Genomic DNA, 18,912 nt, shown 5'->3' with positions numbered 1-18,912 from the left:
TCAAAAAGGTCAACGGAACTTGGGATTCACAGCCAGTCTCCCATGCTGGTACTTGCCAAGCCTTAAGCCGCATCGCTGCTGTGATCCGACAAGAGCACGCACATTCAGCTTAGAATGGCCGTTGACAGCAGCTGTTCAATTTGAACCTTCTTTTACTATCTCATAGAGAAACTAACACAATTTTCAGGTTCAAAAAGGTCAACGGAACTTGGGATTCCCAGCCAGTCTCCCATGCTGGTACTTGCCAAGCCTTAAGCTGCATTGCTGCTGCGATCTGACGAGAGCAGGCACATTCAGCTTAGAATGGCCGTTGACAGCAGCTGTTCAATTTGAACCTTCTTTTACTATCTCATAGAGAAACTAACACAATTTTCAGGTTCAAAAAGGTCAACGGAACTTGGGATTCCCAGCCAGTCTCCCATGCTGGTACTTGCCAAGCCTTAAGCTGCATTGCTGCTGCGATCTGACGAGAGCAGGCACATTCAGCTTAGAATGGCCGTTGACAGCAGCTGTTCAATTTGAACCTTCTTTTACTATCTCATAGAGAAACTAACACAATTTTCAGGTTCAAAAAGGTCAACAGAACTTGGGATTCCCAGCCAGTCTCCCATGCTGGTACTTGCCAAGCCTTAAGCTGCATTGCTGCTGCGATCTGACGAGAGCAGGCACATTCAGCTTAGAATGGCCGTTGACAGCAGCTGTTCAATTTGAACCTTCTTTTACTATCTCATAGAGAAACTAACACAATTTTCAGGTTCAAAAAGGTCAACGGAACTTGGGATTCGCAGCCAGTCTCCCATGCTGGTACTTGCCAAGCCTTAAGCCGCATCGCTGCTGTAATCCGACAAGAGCACGCACATTCAGCTTAGAATGGCCGTTGACAGCAGCTGTTCAATTTGAACCTTCTTTTACTATCTCATAGAGAAACTAACACAATTTTCAGGTTCAAAAAGGTCAACGGAACTTGGGATTCCCAGCCAGTCTCCCATGCTGGTACTTGCCAAGCCTTAAGCTGCATTGCTGCTGCGATCTGACGAGAGCAGGCACATTCAGCTTAGAATGGCCGTTGACAGCAGCTGTTCAATTTGAACCTTCTTTTACCTTCTTTGACAGAGAAACTAACAATTTTCAGGTTCAAAAAGGTCAACAGAACTTGGGATTCCCAGCCAGTCTCCCATGCTGGTACTTGCCAAGCCTTAAGCTGCATTGATGCTGCGATCTGACGAGAGCAGGCACATTCAGCTTAGAATGGCCGTTGACAGCAGCTGTTCAGTTTGAACCTTCTTTTACTATCTCATAGAGAAACTAACACAATTTTCAGGTTCAAAAAGGTCAACGGAACTTGGGATTCCCAGCCAGTCTCCCATGCTGGTACTTGCCAAGCCTTAAGCTGCATTGCTGCTGCGATCTGACGAGAGCAGGCACATTCAGCTTAGAATGGCCGTTGACAGCAGCTGTTCAATTTGAACCTTCTTTTACCATCTTTGACAGAGAAACTAACAATTTTCAGGTTCAAAAAGGTCAACAGAACTTGGGATTCCCAGCCAGTCTCCCATGCTGGTACTTGCCAAGCCTTAAGCTGCATTGATGCTGCGATCTGACGAGAGCAGGCACATTCAGCTTACAATGGCCGTTGACAGCAGCTGTTCAGTTTGAACCTTCTTTTACTATCTCATAGAGAAACTAACACAATTTTCAGGTTCAAAAAGGTCAACAGAACTTGGGATTCCCAGCCAGTCTCCTATGCTGGTACTTGCCAAGCCTTAAGCTGCATTGCTGCTGCGATCTAACGAGAGCAGGCACATTCAGCTTAGAATGGCCGTTGACAGCAGCTGTTCAATTTGAACCTTCTTTTACCATCTTTGACAGAGAAACTAACAATTTTCAGGTTCAAAAAGGTCAACGGAACTTGGGATTCCCAGCCAGTCTCCCATGCTGGTACTTGCCAAGCCTTAAGCTGCATTGCTGCTGCGATCTGACGAGAGCAGGCACATTCAGCTTAGAATGGCCGTTGACAGCAGCTGTTCAATTTGAACCTTCTTTTACCTTCTTTGACAGAGAAACTAACAATTTTCAGGTTCAAAAAGGTCAACAGAACTTGGGATTCCCAGCCAGTCTCCCATGCTGGTACTTGCCAAGCCTTAAGCTGCATTGATGCTGCGATCTGACGAGAGCAGGCACATTCAGCTTAGAATGGCCGTTGACAGCAGCTGTTCAGTTTGAACCTTCTTTTACTATCTCATAGAGAAACTAACACAATTTTCAGGTTCAAAAAGGTCAACGGAACTTGGGATTCCCAGCCAGTCTCCCATGCTGGTACTTGCCAAGCCTTAAGCTGCATTGCTGCTGCGATCTGACGAGAGCAGGCACATTCAGCTTAGAATGGCCGTTGACAGCAGCTGTTCAATTTGAACCTTCTTTTACCATCTTTGACAGAGAAACTAACAATTTTCAGGTTCAAAAATGTCAACAGAACTTGGGATTCCCAGCCAGTCTCCCATGCTGGTACTTGCCAAGCCTTAAGCTGCATTGATGCTGCGATCTGACGAGAGCAGGCACATTCAGCTTACAATGGCCGTTGACAGCAGCTGTTCAGTTTGAACCTTCTTTTACTATCTCATAGAGAAACTAACACAATTTTCAGGTTCAAAAAGGTCAACAGAACTTGGGATTCCCAGCCAGTCTCCTATGCTGGTACTTGCCAAGCCTTAAGCTGCATTGCTGCTGCGATCTAACGAGAGCAGGCACATTCAGCTTAGAATGGCCGTTGACAGCAGCTGTTCAATTTGAACCTTCTTTTACCATCTTTGACAGAGAAACTAACAATTTTCAGGTTCAAAAAGGTCAACGGAACTTGGGATTCCCAGCCAGTCTCCCATGCTGGTACTTGCCAAGCCTTAAGCTGCATTGCTGCTGCGATCTGACGAGAGCAGGCACATTCAGCTTAGAATGGCCGATGACAGCAGCTGCCTAATTTCTACTTTCTTTTACTATCTTATAGAGAAACTAACACAATTTTCAGGTTCAAAAAGCTCAACGGAACTTGGGATTCCCAGCCAGTCTCCCATGCTGGTACTTGCCAAGCCTTAAGCTGCATTGCTGCTGCGATCTGACGAGAGCAGGCACATTCAGCTTAGAATGGCCGTTGACAGCAGCTGTTCAATTTGAACCTTCTTTTACTATCTCATAGAGAAACTAACACAATTTTCAGGTTCAAAAAGGTCAACAGAACTTGGGATTCCCAGCCAGTCTCCCATGCTGGTACTTGCCAAGCCTTAAGCCGCATTGATGCTGCGATCTGACGAGAGCAGGCACATTCAGCTTAGAATGGCCGTTGACAGCAGCTGTTCAGTTTGAACCTTCTTTTACTATCTCATAGAGAAACTAACACAATTTTCAGGTTCAAAAAGGTCAACGGAACTTGGGATTCACAGCCAGTCTCCCATGCTGGTACTTGCCAAGCCTTAAGCCGCATCGCTGCTGTGATCCGACAAGAGCACGCACATTCAGCTTAGAATGGCCGTTGACAGCAGCTGTTCAATTTGAACCTTCTTTTACTATCTCATAGAGAAACTAACACAATTTTCAGGTTCAAAAAGGTCAACGGAACTTGGGATTCGCAGCCAGTCTCCCATGCTGGTACTTGCCAAGCCTTAAGCCGCATCGCTGCTGTGATCCGACAAGAGCACGCACATTCAGCTTAGAATGGCCGTTGACAGCAGCTGTTCAATTTGAACCTTCTTTTACTATCTCATAGAGAAACTAACACAATTTTCAGGTTCAAAAAGGTCAACGGAACTTGGGATTCCCAGCCAGTCTCCCATGCTGGTACTTGCCAAGCCTTTAGATGCATTGCTGCTGCGATCTGACGAGAGCAGGCACATTCAGCTTAGAATGGCCGTTGACAGCAGCTGTTCAATTTGAACCTTCTTTTACCTTCTTTGACAGAGAAACTAACAATTTTCAGGTTCAAAAAGGTCAACAGAACTTGGGATTCCCAGCCAGTCTCCCATGCTGGTACTTGCCAAGCCTTAAGCTGCATTGATGCTGCGATCTGACGAGAGCAGGCACATTCAGCTTAGAATGGCCGTTGACAGCAGCTGTTCAGTTTGAACCTTCTTTTACTATCTCATAGAGAAACTAACACAATTTTCAGGTTCAAAAAGGTCAACGGAACTTGGGATTCCCAGCCAGTCTCCCATGCTGGTACTTGCCAAGCCTTAAGCTGCATTGCTGCTGCGATCTGACGAGAGCAGGCACATTCAGCTTAGAATGGCCGTTGACAGCAGCTGTTCAATTTGAACCTTCTTTTACCATCTTTGACAGAGAAACTAACAATTTTCAGGTTCAAAAAGGTCAACAGAACTTGGGATTCCCAGCCAGTCTCCCATGCTGGTACTTGCCAAGCCTTAAGCTGCATTGATGCTGCGATCTGACGAGAGCAGGCACATTCAGCTTACAATGGCCGTTGACAGCAGCTGTTCAGTTTGAACCTTCTTTTACTATCTCATAGAGAAACTAACACAATTTTCAGGTTCAAAAAGGTCAACGGAACTTGGAAATCGCAGCCAGTCTCCCATGCTGGTACTTGCCAAGCCTTAAGCTGCATTGCTGCTGCGATCTGACGAGAGCAGGCACATTCAGCTTAGAATGGCCGTTGACAGCAGCTGTTCAATTTGAACCTTCTTTTACCATATTTGACAGAGAAACTAACAATTTTCAGGTTCAAAAAGGTCAACGGAACTTGGGATTCCCAGCCAGTCTCCCATGCTGGTACTTGCCAAGCCTTAAGCTGCATTGCTGCTGCGATCTGACGAGAGCAGGCACATTCAGCTTAGAATGGCCGTTGACAGCAGCTGTTCAATTTGAACCTTCTTTTACTATCTCATAGAGAAACTAACACAATTTTCAGGTTCAAAAAGGTCAACGGAACTTGGGATTCCCAGCCAGTCTCCCATGCTGGTACTTGCCAAGCCTTAAGCTGCATTGCTGCTGCGATCTGACGAGAGCAGGCACATTCAGCTTAGAATGGCCGTTGACAGCAGCTGTTCAATTTGAACCTTCTTTTACTATCTCATAGAGAAACTAACACAATTTTCAGGTTCAAAAAGGTCAACGGAACTTGGGATTCGCAGCCAGTCTCCCATGCTGGTACTTGCCAAGCCTTAAGCCGCATCGCTGCTGTGATCCGACAAGAGCACGCACATTCAGCTTAGAATGGCCGTTGACAGCAGCTGTTCAATTTGAACCTTCTTTTACTATCTCATAGAGAAACTAACACAATTTTCAGGTTCAAAAAGGTCAACGGAACTTGGGATTCCCAGCCAGTCTCCCATGCTGGTACTTGCCAAGCCTTAAGCTGCATTGCTGCTGCGATCTGACGAGAGCAGGCACATTCAGCTTAGAATGGCCGTTGACAGCAGCTGTTCAATTTGAACCTTCTTTTACCTTCTTTGACAGAGAAACTAACAATTTTCAGGTTCAAAAAGGTCAACAGAACTTGGGATTCCCAGCCAGTCTCCCATGCTGGTACTTGCCAAGCCTTAAGCTGCATTGATGCTGCGATCTGACGAGAGCAGGCACATTCAGCTTAGAATGGCCGTTGACAGCAGCTGTTCAGTTTGAACCTTCTTTTACTATCTCATAGAGAAACTAACACAATTTTCAGGTTCAAAAAGGTCAACGGAACTTGGAATTCGCAGCCAGTCTCCCATGCTGGTACTTGCCAAGCCTTAAGCCGCATCGCTGCTGTGATCCGACAAGAGCACGCACATTCAGCTTAGAATGGCCGTTGACAGCAGCTGTTCAATTTGAACCTTCTTTTACTATCTCATAGAGAAACTAACACAATTTTCAGGTTCAAAAAGCTCAACAGAACTTGGGATTCCCAGCCAGTCTCCCATGCTGGTACTTGCCAAGCCTTAAGCTGCATTGCTGCTGCCATCTGACGAGAGCAGGCACATTCAGCTTAGAATGGCCGTTGACAGCAGCTGTTCAATTTGAACCTTCTTTTACCATCTTTGACAGAGAAACTAACAATTTTCAGGTTCAAAAAGGTCAACAGAACTTGGGATTCCCAGCCAGTCTCCCATGCTGGTACTTGCCAAGCCTTAAGCTGCATTGCTGCTGCGATCTGACGAGAGCAGGCACATTCAGCTTAGAATGGCCGTTGACAGCAGCTGTTCAATTTGAACCTTCTTTTACTATCTCATAGAGAAACTAACACAATTTTCAGGTTCAAAAAGGTCAACGGAACTTGGGATTCCCAGCCAGTCTCCCATGCTGGTACTTGCCAAGCCTTAAGCTGCATTGATGCTGCGATCTGACGAGATCAGGCACATTCAGCTTAGAATGGCCGTTGACAGCAGCTGTTCAGTTTGAACCTTCTTTTACTATCTCATAGAGAAACTAACACAATTTTCAGGTTCAAAAAGGTCAACGGAACTTGGGATTCCCAGCCAGTCTCCCATGCTGGTACTTGCCAAGCCTTAAGCTGCTGCGATCTGACGAGAGCAGGCACATTCAGCTTAGAATGGCCGTTGACAGCAGCTGTTCAATTTGAACCTTCTTTTACTATCTCATAGAGAAACTAACACAATTTTCAGGTTCAAAAAGGTCAACGGAACTTGGGATTCTCAGCCAGTCTCCCATGCTGGTACTTGCCAAGCCTTAAGCTGCATTGCTGCTGCGATCTGACGAGAGCAGGCACATTCAGCTTAGAATGGCCGTTGACAGCAGCTGTTCAATTTGAACCTTCTTTTACTATCTCATAGAGAAACTAACACAATTTTCAGGTTCAAAAAGGTCAACGGAACTTGGGATTCCCAGCCAGTCTCCCATGCTGGTACTTGCCAAGCCTTAAGCTGCTGCGATCTGACGAGAGCAGGCACATTCAGCTTAGAATGGCCGTTGACAGCAGCTGTTCAATTTGAACCTTCTTTTACTATCTCATAGAGAAACTAACACAATTTTCAGGTTCAAAAAGGTCAACAGAACTTTGGATTCCCAGCCAGTCTCCCATGCTGGTACTTGCCAAGCCTTAAGCTGCATTGCTGCTGCGATCTGACGAGAGCAGGCACATTCAGCTTAGAATGGCTGTTGACAGCAGCTGTTCAATTTGAACCTTCTTTTACTATCTCATAGAGAAACTAACACAATTTTCAAGTTCAAAAAGGTCAACGGGACTTGGGATTCGCAGCCAGTCTCCCATGCTGGTACTTGCCAAGCCTTAAGCCGCATCGCTGCTGTGATCCGACAAGAGCACGCACATTCAGCTTAGAATGGCCGTTGACAGCAGCTGTTCAATTTGAACCTTCTTTTACTATCTCATAGAGAAACTAACACAATTTTCAGGTTCAAAAAGGTCAACGGAACTTGGGATTCCCAGCCAGTCTCCCATGCTGGTACTTGCCAAGCCTTAAGCTGCATTGCTGCTGCGATCTGACGAGAGCAGGCACATTCAGCTTAGAATGGCCGTTGACAGCAGCTGTTCAATTTGAACCTTCTTTTACCATCTTTGACAGAGAAACTAACAATTTTCAGGTTCAAAAAGGTCAACAGAACTTGGGATTCCCAGCCAGTCTCCCATGCTTGTACTTGCCAAGCCTTAAGCTGCATTGTTGCTGCGATCTGACGAGAGCAGGCACATTCAGCTTAGAATGGCCGTTGACAGCAGCTGTTCAGTTTGAACCTTCTTTTACTATCTCATAGAGAAACTAACACAATTTTCAGGTTCAAAAAGGTCAACGGAACTTGGGATTCCCAGCCAGTCTCCCATGCTGGTACTTGCCAAGCCTTAAGCTGCATTGATGCTGCGATCTGACGAGAGCAGGCACATTCAGCTTAGAATGGCCGTTGACAGCAGCTGTTCAGTTTGAACCTTCTTTTACTATCTCATAGAGAAACTAACACAATTTTCAGGTTAAAAATATCAACGGAACTTGGGATTCCCAGCCAGTCTCCCATGCTGGTACTTGCCAAGCCTTAAGCTGCATTGCTGCTGCGATCTGACGAGATCTGGCACATTCAGCTTAGAATGGCCGTTGACAGCAGCTGTTCAATTTGAACCTTCTTTTATCATCTCATAGAAAAACTAACACAATTTTCAGGTTCAAAAAGGTCAACAGAACTTGGGATTTCCAGCCAGTCTCCCATGCTGGTACTTGCCAAGCCTTAAGCTGCATTGCTGCTGCGATCTGACGAGAGCAGGCACATTCAGCTTAGAATGGCCGTTGACAGCAGCTGTTCAATTTGAACCTTCTTTTACTATCTCATAGAGAAACTAACACAATTTTCAGGTTCAAAAAGGTCAACGGAACTTGGGATTCCCAGCCAGTCTCCCATGCTGGTACTTGCCAAGCCTTAAGCTGCATTGCTGCTGCGATCTGACGAGAGCAGGCACATTCAGCTTAGAATGGCCATTGACAGCAGCTGTTCAGTTTTAACCTTCTTTTACTATCTCATAGAGAAACTAACACAATTTTCAGGTTCAAAAAGGTGAACGGAACTTGGGATTCCCAGCCAGTCTCCCATGCTGGTACTTGCCAAGCCTTAAGCTGCATTGCTGCTGCGATCTGACGAGAGCAGGCACATTCAGCTTAGATTGGCTGTTGACAGCAGCTGTTCAATTTGAACCTTCTTTTACTATCTCATAGAGAAACTAACACAATTTTCAGGTTCAAAAAGGTCAACGGAACTTGGGATTCCCAGCCAGTCTCCCATGCTGGTACTTGCCAAGCCTTAAGCTGCATTGATGCTGCGATCTGACGAGAGCAGGCACATTCAGCTTAGAATGGCCGTTGACAGCAGCTGTTCAGTTTGAACCTTCTTTTACTATCTCATAGAGAAACTAACACAATTTTCAGGTTCAAAAATGTCAACGGAACTTGGGATTCCCAGCCAGTCTCCCATGCTGGTACTTGCCAAGCCTTAAGCTGCATTGCTGCTGCGATCTGACGAGAGCAGGCACATTCAGCTTAGAATGGCCGTTGACAGCAGCTGTTCAGTTTGAACCTTCTTTTACTATCTCATAGAGAAACTAACACAATTTTCAGGTTCAAAAAGGTCAACGGAACTTGGGATTCCCAGCCAGTCTCCCATGCTGGTACTTGCCAAGCCTTAAGCTGCTGCGATCTGACGAGAGCAGGCATATTCAGCTTAGAATGGCCGTTGACAGCAGCTGTTCAATTTGAACCTTCTTTTACTATCTCATAGAGAAACTAACACAATTTTCAGGTTCAAAAAGGTCAACGGAACTTGGGATTCCCAGCCAGTCTTCCATGCTGGTACTTGCCAAGCCTTAAGCTGCATTGATGCTGCGATCTGACGAGAGCAGGCACATTCAGCTTAGAATGGCCGTTGACAGCAGCTGTTCAGTTTGAACCTTCTTTTACTATCTCATAGAGAAACTAACACAATTTTCAGGTTAAAAATATCAACGGAACTTGGGATTCCCAGCCAGTCTCCCATGCTGGTACTTGCCAAGCCTTAAGCTGCATTGCTGCTGCGATCTGACAAGAGCAGGCACATTCAGCTTAGAATGGCCGTTGACAGCAGCTGTTCAGTTTGAACCTTCTTTTACTATCTCATAGAGAAACTAACACAATTTTCAGGTTCAAAAAGGTCAACGGAACTTGGGATTCCCAGCCAGTCTCCCATGCTGGTACTTGCCAAGCCTTAAGCTGCATTGCTGCTGCGATCTGACGAGATCAGGCACATTCAGCTTAGAATGGCCGTTGACAGGAGCTGTTCAATTTGAACCTTCTTTTACTATCTCATAGAGAAACTAACACAATTTTCAGGTTCAAAAAGGTCAACGGAACTTGGGATTCCCAGCCAGTCTCCCATGCTGGTACTTGCCAAGCCTTAAGCTGCATTGCTGCTGCGATCTGACGAGAGCAGGCACATTCAGCTTAGAATGGCCGTTGACAGCAGCTGTTCAGTTTGAACCTTCTTTTACTATCTCATAGAGAAACTAACACAATTTTCAGGTTCAAAAAGGTCAATAGAACTTGGGATTCCCAGCCAGTCTCCCATGCTGGTACTTGCCAAGCCTTAAGCTGCATTGCTGCTGCGATCTGACGAGAGCAGGCACATTCAGCTTAGAATGGCCGTTGACAGCAGCTGTTCAATTTGAACCTTCTTTTACTATCTCATAGAGAAACTAACACAATTTTCAGGTTCAAAAAGGTCAACGGAACTTGGGATTCGCAGCCAGTCTCCCATGCTGGTACTTGCCAAGCCTTAAGCCGCATCGCTGCTGTGATCCGACAAGAGCACGCACATTCAGCTTAGAATGGCCGTTGACAGCAGCTGTTCAATTTGAACCTTCTTTTACTATCTCATAGAGAAACTAACACAATTTTCAGGTTCAAAAAGGTCAACGGAACTTGGGATTCCCAGCCAGTCTCCCATGCTGGTACTTGCCAAGCCTTAAGCTGCATTGCTGCTGCGATCTGACGAGAGCAGGCACATTCAGCTTAGAATGGCCGTTGACAGCAGCTGTTCAATTTGAACCTTCTTTTACCTTCTTTGACAGAGAAACTAACAATTTTCAGGTTCAAAAAGGTCAACAGAACTTGGGATTCCCAGCCAGTCTCCCATGCTGGTACTTGCCAAGCCTTAAGCTGCATTGATGCTGCGATCTGACGAGAGCAGGCACATTCAGCTTAGAATGGCCGTTGACAGCAGCTTTTCAGTTTGAACCTTCTTTTACTATCTCATAGAGAAACTAACACAATTTTCAGGTTCAAAAAGGTCAACGGAACTTGGAATTCGCAGCCAGTCTCCCATGCTGGTACTTGCCAAGCCTTAAGCCGCATCGCTGCTGTGATCCGACAAGAGCACGCACATTCAGCTTAGAATGGCCGTTGACAGCAGCTGTTCAATTTGAACCTTCTTTTACTATCTCATAGAGAAACTAACACAATTTTCAGGTTCAAAAAGGTCAACGGAACTTGGGATTCCCAGCCAGTCTCCCATGCTGGTACTTGCCAAGCCTTAAGCTGCATTGCTGCTGCGATCTGACGAGAGCAGGCACATTCAGCTTATAATGGCCGTTGACAGCAGCTGTTCAATTTGAACCTTCTTTTACCATCTTTGAAAGAGAAACTAACAATTTTCAGGTTCAAAAAGGTCAACAGAACTTGGGATTCCCAGCCAGTCTCCCATGCTGGTACTTGCCAAGCCTTAAGCTGCATTGATGCTGCGATCTGACGAGAGCAGGCACATTCAGCTTAGAATGGCCGTTGACAGCAGCTGTTCAGTTTGAACCTTCTTTTACTATCTCATAGAGAAACTAACACAATTTTCAGGTTCAAAAAGGTCAACGGAACTTTGAATTCGCAGCCAGTCTCCCATGTTGGTACTTGCCAAGCCTTAAGCCGCATCGCTGCTGTGATCCGACAAGAGCACACACATTCAGCTTAGAATGGCCGTTGACAGCAGCTGTTCAATTTGAACCTTCTTTTACTATCTCATAGAGAAACTAACACAATTTTCAGGTTCAAAAAGGTCAACAGAACTTGGGATTCCCAACCAGTCTCCCATGCTGGTACATGCCAAGCCTTAAGCTGCATTGCTGCTGCGATCTGACGAGAGCAGGCACATTCAGCTTAGAATGGCCGTTGACAGCAGCTGTTCAATTTGAACCTTCTTTTACTATCTCATAGAGAAACTAACACAATTTTCAGGTTCAAAAAGGTCAACAGAACTTGGGATTCCCAGCCAGTCTCCCATGCTGGTACTTGCCAAGCCTTAAGCTGCATTGCTGCTGCGATCTGACGAGAGCAGGCACATTCAGCTTAGAATGGCCGTTGACAGCAGCTGTTCAATTTGAACCTTCTTTTACTATCTCATAGAGAAACTAACACAATTTTCAGGTTCAAAAAGGTCAACGGAACTTGGGATTCCCAGCCAGTCTCCCATGCTGGTACTTGCCAAGCCTTAAGCTGCATTGCTACTGCGATCTGACGAGAGCAGGCACATTCAGCTTAGAATGGCCGTTGACAGCAGCTGTTCAATTTGAACCTTCTTTTACTATCTCATAGAGAAACTAACACAATTTTCAGGTTCAAAAAGGTCAACGGAACTTGGGATTCCCAGCCAGTCTCCAATGTTGGTACTTGCCAAGCCTTAAGCTGCATTGCTGCTGCGATCTGACGAGAGCAGGCACATTCAGCTTAGAATGGCCGTTGATAGAAACTGTTCAATTTGAACCTTCTTTTACTATCTCATAGAGAAACTAACACAATTTTCAGGTTCAAAAAGGTCAACAGAACTTGGGATTCCCAGTCAGTCTCCCATGCTGGTACTTGCCAAGCCTTAAGCTGCATTGCTGCTGCGATCTGACGAGAGCAGGCACATTCAGCTTAGAATGGCCGTTGACAGCAGCTGTTCAATTTGAACCTTCTTTTACCATCTTTGACAGAGAAACTAACAATTTTCAGGTTCAAAAAGGTCAATGGAACTTGGGATTCCCAGCCAGTCTCCCATGCTGGTACTTGCCAAGCCTTAAGCTGCATTGCTGCTGCGATCTGACGAGAGCAGGCACATTCAGCTTAGAATGGCCGTTGACAGCAGCTGTTCAATTTGAACCTTCTTTTACTATCTCATAGAGAAACTAACACAATTTTCAGGTTCAAAAAGGTCAACGGAACTTGGGATTCTCAGCCAGTCTCCCATGCTGGTACTTGCCAAGCCTTAAGCTGCATTGCTGCTGCGATCTGACGAGAGCAGGCACATTCAGCTTAGAATGGCCGTTGACAGCAGCTGTTCAATTTGAACCTTCTTTTACTATCTCATAGAGAAACTAACACAATTTTCAGGTTCAAAAAGGTCAACGGAACTTGGGATTCCCAGCCAGTCTCCCATGCTGATACTTGCCAAGCCTTAAGCTGCTGCGATCTGACGAGAGCAGGCACATTCAGCTTAGAATGGCCGTTGACAGCAGCTGTTCAATTTGAACCTTCTTTTACTATCTCATAGAGAAACTAACACAATTTTCAGGTTCAAAAAGGTCAACGGAACTTGGGATTCCCAGCCAGTCTCCCATGCTGGTACTTGCCAAGCCTTAAGCTGCATTGCTGCTGCGATCTGACGAGAGCAGGCACATTCAGCTTAGAATGGCCGTTGACAGCAGCTGTTCAGTTTGAACCTTCTTTTACTATCTCATAGAGAAACTAACACAATTTTCAGGTTCAAAAAGGTCAACGGAACTTGGGATTCCCAGCCAGTCTCCAATGTTGGTACTTGCCAAGCCTTAAGCTGCATTGCTGCTGCGATCTGACGAGAGCAGGCACATTCAGCTTAGAATGGCCGTTGATAGCAACTGTTCAATTTGAACCTTCTTTTACTATCTCATAGAGAAACTAACACAATTTTCAGGTTCAAAAAGGTCAACAGAACTTGGGATTCCCAGCCAGTCTCCCATGCTGGTACTTGCCAAGCCTTAAGCTGCATTGCTGCTGCGATCTGACGAGAGCAGGCACATTCAGCTTAGAATGGCCGTTGACAGCAGCTGTTCAATTTGAACCTTCTTTTACCATCTTTGACAGAGAAACTAACAATTTTCAGGTTCAAAAAGGTCAATGGAACTTGGGATTCCCAGCCAGTCTCCCATGCTGGTACTTGCCAAGCCTTAAGCTGCATTGCTGCTGCGATCTGACGAGAGCAGGCACATTCAGCTTAGAATGGCCGTTGACAGCAGCTGTTCAATTTGAACCTTCTTTTACTATCTCATAGAGAAACTAACACAATTTTCAGGTTCAAAAAGGTCAACGTAACTTGGGATTCCCAGCCAGTCTCCCATGCTGGTACTTGCCAAGCCTTAAGCTGCATTGCTGCTGCGATCTGACGAGAGCAGGCACATTCAGCTTAGAATGGCCGTTGACAGCAGCTGTTCAATTTGAACCTTCTTTTACTATCTCATAGAGAAACTAACACAATTTTCAGGTTCAAAAAGGTCAACGGAACTTGGGATTCCCAGCCAGTCTCCCATGCTGGTACTTGCCAAGCCTTAAGCTGCTGCGATCTGACGAGAGCAGGCACATTCAGCTTAGAATGGCCGTTGACAGCAGCTGTTCAATTTGAACCTTCTTTTACTATCTCATAGAGAAACTAACACAATTTTCAGGTTCAAAAAGGTCAACAGAACTTGGGATTCCCAGCCAGTCTCCCATGCTGGTACTTGCCAAGCCTTAATCTGCATTGCTGCTGCGATCTGACGAGAGCAGGCACATTCAGCTTAGAATGGCTGTTGACAGCAGCTGTTCAATTTGAACCTTCTTTTACTATCTCATAGAGAAACTAACACAATTTTCAGGTTCAAAAAGGTCAACGGAACTTGGGATTCCCAGCCAGTCTCCCATGCTGGTACTTGCCAAGCCTTAAGCTGCATTGATGCTGCGATCTGACGAGAGCAGGCACATTCAGCTTAGAAAGGCCGTTGACAGCAGCTGTTCAGTTTGAACCTTCTTTTACTATCTCATAGAGAAACTAACACAATTTTCAGGTTCAAAAAGGTCAACGGAACTTGGGATTCCCAGCCAGTCTCCCATGCTGGTACTTGCCAAGCCTTAAGCTGCATTGCTGCTGCGATCTGACGAGAGCAGGCACATTCAGCTTAGAATGGCCGTTGACAGCAGCTGTTCAGTTTGAACCTTCTTTTACTATCTCATAGAGAAACTAACACAATTTTCAGGTTCAAAAAGGTCAACGGAACTTGGGATTCCCAGCCAGTCTCCCATGCTGGTACTTGCCAAGCCTTAAGCTGCATTGCTGCTGCGATCTGACGAGAGCAGGCACATTCAGCTTAGAATGGCCGTTGACAGCAGCTGTTCAATTTGAACCTTCTTTTACTATCTCATAGAGAAACTAACACAATTTTCAGGTTCAAAAAGGTCAACGGAACTTGGGATTCCCAGCCAGTCTCCCATGCTGGTACTTGCCAAGCCTTAAGCTGCATTGATGCTGCGATCTGACGAGATCAGGCACATTCAGCTTAGAATGGCCGTTGACAGCAGCTGTTCAGTTTGAACCTTCTTTTACTATCTCATAGAGAAACTAACACAATTTTCAGGTTCAAAAAGGTCAACGGAACTTGGGTTTCCCAGCCAGTCTCCCATGCTGGTACTTGCCAAGCCTTAAGCTGCATTGCTGCTGCGATCTGACGAGAGCAGGCACATTCAGCTTAGAATGGCCGTTGACAGCAGCTGTTCAGTTTGAACCTTCTTTTACTATCTCATAGAGAAACTAACACAATTTTCAGGTTCAAAAAGGTCAACGGAACTTGGGATTCCCAGCCAGTCTCCCATGCTGGTACTTGCCAAGCCTTAAGCTGCATTGCTGCTGCGATCTGACGAGAGCAGGCACATTCAGCTTAGAATGGCCGTTGATAGCAGCTGTTCAATTTGAACCTTCTTTTACTATCTCATAGAGAAACTAACACAATTTTCAGGTTCAAAAAGTTCAACAGAACTTGGGATTTCCAGCCAGTCTCCCATGCTGGTACTTGCCAAGCCTTAAGCTGCATTGCTGCTGCGATCTGACGAGAGCAGGCACATTCAGCTTAGAATGGCCGTTGACAGCAGCTGTTTAATTTGAACCTTCTTTTACCATCTTTGACAGAGAAACTAACAATTTTCAGGTTCAAAAAAGTCAATGGAACTTGGGATTCCCAGCCAGTCTCCCATGCTGATACTTGCCAAGCCTTAAGCTGCATTGCTGCTGCGATCTGACGAGAGCAGGCACATTCAGCTTAGAATGGCCGTTGACAGCAGCTGTTCAGTTTGAACCTTCTTTTACTATCTCATAGAGAAACTAACACAATTTTCAGGTTCAAAAAGGTCAACAGAACTTGGGATTCCCAGCCAGTCTCCCATGCTGGTACTTGCCAAGCCATAAGCTGCATTGCTGCTGCGATCTGACGAAAGCACGCACATTCAGCTTAGAATGGCCGTTGACAGCAGCTGTTCAATTTGAACCTTCTTTTACCATCTTTGACAGAGAAACTAACAATTTTCAGGTTCAAAAAGGTCAATGGAACTTGGGATTCCCAGCCAGTCTCCCATGCTGGTACTTGCCAATCCTTAAGCTGCATTGCTGCTGCAATCTGACGAGAGCAGGCACATTCAGCTTAGAATGGCCGTTAACAGCAGCTGTTCAATTTGAACCTTCTTTTACTATCTCATAGAGAAACTAACACAATTTTCAGGTTCAAAAAGGTCAACAGAACTTGGGATTCCCAGCCAGTCTCCCATGCTGGTACTTGCCAAGCCTTAAGCTGCATTGCTGCTGCGATCTGACGAGAGCAGGCACATTCAGCTTAGAATGGCCGTTGACAGCAGCTGTTCAATTTGAACCTTCTTTTACCATCTTTGACAGAGAAACTAACAATTTTCAGGTTCAAAAAAGTCAATGGAACTTGGGATTCCCAGCCAGTCTCCCATGCTGATACTTGCCAAGCCTTAAGCTGCATTGCTGCTGCGATCTGACGAGAGCAGGCACATTCAGCTTAGAATGGCCGTTGACAGCAGCTGTTCAGTTTGAACCTTCTTTTACCATCTTTGACAGAGAAACTAACAATTTTCAGGTTCAAAAAAGTCAATGGAACTTGGGATTCCCAGCCAGTCTCCCATGCTGATACTTGCCAAGCCTTAAGCTGCATTGCTGCTGCGATCTGACGAGAGCAGGCACATTCAGCTTAGAATGGCCGTTGACAGCAGCTGTTCAGTTTGAACCTTCTTTTACTATCTCATAGAGAAACTAACACAATTTTCAGGTTCAAAAAGGTCAACGGAACTTGGGATTCCCAGCCAGTCTCCCATGCTGGTACTTGCCAAGCCTTAAGCTGCATTGCTGCTGCGATCTGACGAGAGCAGGCACATTCAGCTTAGAATGGCTGTTGACAGCAGCTGTTCAATTTGAACCTTCTTTTACTATCTCATAGAGAAACTAACACAATTTTCAGGTTCAAAAAGGTCAACGGAACTTGGGATTCCCAGCCAGTCTCCCATGCTGGTACTTGCCAAGCCTTAAGCTGCATTGCTGCTGCGATCTGACGAGAGCAGGCACATTCAGCTTAGAATGGCTGTTGACAGCAGCTGTTCAGTTTGAACCTTCTTTTACTATCTCATAGAGAAACTAACACAATTTTCAGGTTCAAAAAGGTCAACGGAACTTGGGATTCCCAGCCAGTCTCCCATGCTGGTACTTGCCAAGCCTTAAGCTGCATTGCTGCTGCGATCTGACGAGAGCAGGCACATTCAGCTTAGAATGGCTGTTGACAGCAGCTGTTCAATTTGAACCTTCTTTTACTATCTCATAGAGAAACTAACACAATTTTCAGGTTCAAAAAGGTCAACGGAACTTGGGATTCCCAGCCAGTCTCCCATGCTGGTACTTGCCAAGCCTTAAGCTGCATTGCTGCTGCGATCTGACGAGAGCAGGCACATTCAGCTTAGAATGGCTGTTGACAGCAGCTGTTCAATTTGAACCTTCTTTTACTATCTCATAGAGAAACTAACACAATTTTCAGGTTCAAAAAGGTCAACGGAACTTGGGATTCCCAGCCAGTCTCCCATGCTGGTACTTGCCAAGCCTTAAGCTGCATTGCTGCTGCGATCTGACGAGAGCAGGCACATTCAGCTTAGAATGGCCGTTGACAGCAGCTGTTCAGTTTGAACCTTCTTTTACTATCTCATAGAGAAACTAACACAATTTTCAGGTTCAAAAAGGTCAACGGAACTTGGGATTCCCAGCCAGTCTCCCATGCTGGTACTTGCCAAGCCTTAAGCTGCATTGCTGCTGCGATCTGACGAGAGCAGGCACATTCAGCTTAGAATGGCCGTTGACAGCAGCTGTTCAATTTGAACCTTCTTTTACTATCTCATAGAGAAACTAACACAATTTTCAGGTTCAAAAAGGTCAACGGAACTTGTGATTCCCAGCCAGTCTCCCATGCTGGTACTTGCCAAGCCTTAAGCTGCATTGATGCTGCGATCTGACGAGAGCAGGCACATTCAGCTTAGAATGGCCGTTGACAGCAGCTGTTCAATTTGAACCTTCTTTTACTATCTCATAGAGAAACTAACACAATTTTCAGGTTCAAAAAGGTCAACGGAACTTGGGATTCCCAGCCAGTCTCCCATGCTGGTACTTGCCAAGCCTTAAGCTGCATTGCTGCTGCGATCTGACGAGAGCAGGCACATTCAGCTTAGAATGGCCGTTGACAGCAGCTGTTCAGTTTGAACCTTCTTTTACTATCTCATAGAGAAACTAACACAATTTTCAGGTTCAAAAAGGTCAACGGAACTTGGGATTCCCAGCCAGTCTCCCATGCTGGTACTTGCCAAGCCTTAAGCTGCAATGCTGCTGCGATCTGACGAGAGCACGCACATTCAGCTTAGAATGGCCGTTGACAGCAGCTGTTCAATTTGAACCTTCTTTTACTATCTCATAGAGAAACTAACACAATTTTCAGGTTCAAAAAGGTCAACAGAACTTGGGATTCCCAGCCAGTCTCCCATACTGGTACTTGCCAAGCCTTAAGCTGCATTGCTGCTGCGATCTGACGAGAGCACGCACATTCAGCTTAGAATGGCCGTTGACAGCAGCTTTTCAATTTGAACCTTCTTTTACTATCTCATAGAGAAACTAACACAATTTTCAGTTTCAAAAGGTCAACAGAACTTGGGATTCCCAGCCAGTCTCCCATGCTGGTACTTGCCAAGCCTTAAGCTGCATTGCTGCTGCGATCTGACGAGAGCAGGCACATTCAGCTTAGAATGGCCGTTGACAGCAGCTGTTCAGTTTGAACCTTCTTTTACTATCTCATAGAGAAACTAACACAATTTTCAGGTTCAAAAAGGTCAACGGAACTTAGGATTCCCAGCCAGTCTCCCATGCTGGTACTTG

General features: G+C 45.6%; 18 pseudogenes; all 18 read right to left on the bottom strand.

Annotated features, from left to right (window-relative positions):
* Nucleotides 1–14,140: 14,140 nt before the first annotated feature.
* Nucleotides 14,141–14,259, bottom strand: LOC140090328 (5S ribosomal RNA; annotated as a pseudogene).
* Nucleotides 14,260–14,707: 448 nt separating this feature from the next.
* LOC140101861 (5S ribosomal RNA) lies at nt 14,708–14,826 on the bottom strand (annotated as a pseudogene).
* Nucleotides 14,827–14,896: 70 nt separating this feature from the next.
* On the bottom strand, nt 14,897–15,015 carry LOC140093554 (5S ribosomal RNA; annotated as a pseudogene).
* Nucleotides 15,016–15,085: 70 nt separating this feature from the next.
* Nucleotides 15,086–15,204, bottom strand: LOC140078519 (5S ribosomal RNA; annotated as a pseudogene).
* A 70-nt stretch (nt 15,205–15,274) lies between these two features.
* LOC140085093 (5S ribosomal RNA) lies at nt 15,275–15,393 on the bottom strand (annotated as a pseudogene).
* Nucleotides 15,394–15,463: 70 nt separating this feature from the next.
* LOC140097538 (5S ribosomal RNA) lies at nt 15,464–15,582 on the bottom strand (annotated as a pseudogene).
* Nucleotides 15,583–16,219: 637 nt separating this feature from the next.
* LOC140081316 (5S ribosomal RNA) lies at nt 16,220–16,338 on the bottom strand (annotated as a pseudogene).
* A 448-nt stretch (nt 16,339–16,786) lies between these two features.
* Nucleotides 16,787–16,905, bottom strand: LOC140090162 (5S ribosomal RNA; annotated as a pseudogene).
* Nucleotides 16,906–16,975: 70 nt separating this feature from the next.
* LOC140090161 (5S ribosomal RNA) lies at nt 16,976–17,094 on the bottom strand (annotated as a pseudogene).
* Nucleotides 17,095–17,164: 70 nt separating this feature from the next.
* LOC140090160 (5S ribosomal RNA) lies at nt 17,165–17,283 on the bottom strand (annotated as a pseudogene).
* A 70-nt stretch (nt 17,284–17,353) lies between these two features.
* LOC140090158 (5S ribosomal RNA) lies at nt 17,354–17,472 on the bottom strand (annotated as a pseudogene).
* A 70-nt stretch (nt 17,473–17,542) lies between these two features.
* LOC140101860 (5S ribosomal RNA) lies at nt 17,543–17,661 on the bottom strand (annotated as a pseudogene).
* Nucleotides 17,662–17,731: 70 nt separating this feature from the next.
* Nucleotides 17,732–17,850, bottom strand: LOC140101858 (5S ribosomal RNA; annotated as a pseudogene).
* Nucleotides 17,851–17,920: 70 nt separating this feature from the next.
* LOC140091694 (5S ribosomal RNA) lies at nt 17,921–18,039 on the bottom strand (annotated as a pseudogene).
* A 70-nt stretch (nt 18,040–18,109) lies between these two features.
* LOC140101856 (5S ribosomal RNA) lies at nt 18,110–18,228 on the bottom strand (annotated as a pseudogene).
* A 70-nt stretch (nt 18,229–18,298) lies between these two features.
* On the bottom strand, nt 18,299–18,417 carry LOC140098151 (5S ribosomal RNA; annotated as a pseudogene).
* A 70-nt stretch (nt 18,418–18,487) lies between these two features.
* LOC140089827 (5S ribosomal RNA) lies at nt 18,488–18,606 on the bottom strand (annotated as a pseudogene).
* A 69-nt stretch (nt 18,607–18,675) lies between these two features.
* LOC140081314 (5S ribosomal RNA) lies at nt 18,676–18,794 on the bottom strand (annotated as a pseudogene).
* Nucleotides 18,795–18,912: the final 118 nt, after the last annotated feature.

This window comes from Engystomops pustulosus, chromosome 9 (genome assembly GCF_040894005.1).
Source record: "Engystomops pustulosus chromosome 9, aEngPut4.maternal, whole genome shotgun sequence".
NCBI classification, from domain to species: Eukaryota; Metazoa; Chordata; class Amphibia; order Anura; family Leptodactylidae; genus Engystomops; species Engystomops pustulosus.
Note: the sequence above shows the minus strand (reverse complement) of the source record. Positions and strands in the feature narration are given on the sequence as shown.